This window comes from Elephantulus edwardii, unplaced genomic scaffold, assembly GCF_000299155.1.
Source record: "Elephantulus edwardii isolate Elephantulus edwardi_28Jun2011 unplaced genomic scaffold, EleEdw1.0 scaffold00381, whole genome shotgun sequence".
In the NCBI taxonomy this organism is placed as follows: domain Eukaryota; kingdom Metazoa; phylum Chordata; class Mammalia; order Macroscelidea; family Macroscelididae; genus Elephantulus; species Elephantulus edwardii.
In genome coordinates, this window is record NW_006400131.1 from 1,536,334 (window position 1) to 1,537,978 (window position 1,645).

A 1,645-nucleotide genomic window follows, 5' to 3' on the forward strand; every position below is an offset into this window, starting at 1 on the left:
AGACTTTTCAACTAATTAAAAAAAATTTGTAAGGATATGTGGGGGTGTGTGTAAAGACAACATGTAAGAGCAACTTGATTTGTCTGGCCAATAAAGGTTCTCTGACAGATATATGGGTCTATCCTTGAACTCAAGAAGCCATGCATAGTATATCAGGTCAAGTGAGGTCAGCATGAAATCAGTACTGCAAGATCATAAACAAAGGCATAATTTTGAAGTCTAAACTGGCTTGACATGAACACATCTTTCCACTTTCCACTAAATTCTTGCCAAACTATGTTAAGTACATCAATCCTGCATATATGGAGAAGATTACTTTCCCCTAAATCAATTAAATGGTTCATCTCTCCCAATCATTGCTGTAATCAAGCTAATGTGTTATTAAGAAGACCAAATAATTGTTTATGACCTACTTTCTGAATAATTGAATTGAGTGATCATTAAAGATAATCTAATCCACACTCAGGTTTCAGCCTGGAACTTATCCATCTTTGGTCCTTTACCAAGGATTTTTCCAGTGCTGAAGCTTGACGGCACAAAGATAATCTAATCCATTGTTAAGCATTGAGTCAGGCCACAAATAGTAAATATGGTTGAACTCTAAGTTAAATGTACTGGAAGTTAGGGCGAATAGAAGTGTATTAATGTCATCCGTTTGAACCTAACAGACAAAATCAAGCTAAATTGTCAGTCATCTCTGCTTCGCTTTATACCTTCTAGTATTCTCTATTTTTTACTGCCTTTTTCTTTTCCTAGAATACTTCATGCTTCCTCTCAATTTTACACATGCTAATCCCTGTTCCATCTTCTTGTAATACTTTCTGGGTAATTCAATATATTGCCCATAACATTTTTCAATATTGTGACTCAAAGTTTAAATTTGTTTTTAAATTCTTTCAGCTTGAGAAATACAAAGCTAGTTCTTCCCTTTGTATTCCCCAAATTCAGCTCTCCTCACATCCCATTATAATATTTTTGTCTTCTTGAGCTACCTTTTGAAATACTCTGTTCAAATCTTTTCTTCCTTTTTAAAAAAAATTGTCTTTATTAATTTTAATGAAAGTTTACAGAGACTTTGGAGTTTCATTCACTCATTGTCGCACTTTTCTCCCTGCCCAACATGTCCCCCTCCCGAGTTAGCTCTTTTCTTTGAAAAATAAAAGAAAAATTATTTCATTGTTTTACAATCCCTCTCCCCAAGTCCACACCACTATGCAGCCTTTGTTCTGGGCTCCTGTCATGACAATAATACCTAATCATATATCCCTCATCTGTTTCAATGCAGTATACATAATTTATCTTATCTTTCTCAGTCTTTCCCCAACCCCGATGTTAGTCCCCTTTTACAACAGTGGCACTATGCAGTATTTGTCCTTTTGTGACTGAGATGTTTCACTCAGTATAGTGTCCCCTGGGGTCACCCATTTTGTATATTTCTTTTCCAATGCAGTGTAGTATTTCATTGTGTGATTTTTTCTTTTTTATTTTATTGGGAAAAACATGTTGGGAATACATGGAGGTGAGAGTTGGGAGCAGAAGGGTGAGGATGGGCAGGGATGAAAATTGCAGGAATACTGTTGCAATGCTGCACAATTTGTTGGTGGGGGAGCAGGAGAAGGAAATGAAAAGGATCCAGTGGGGACCA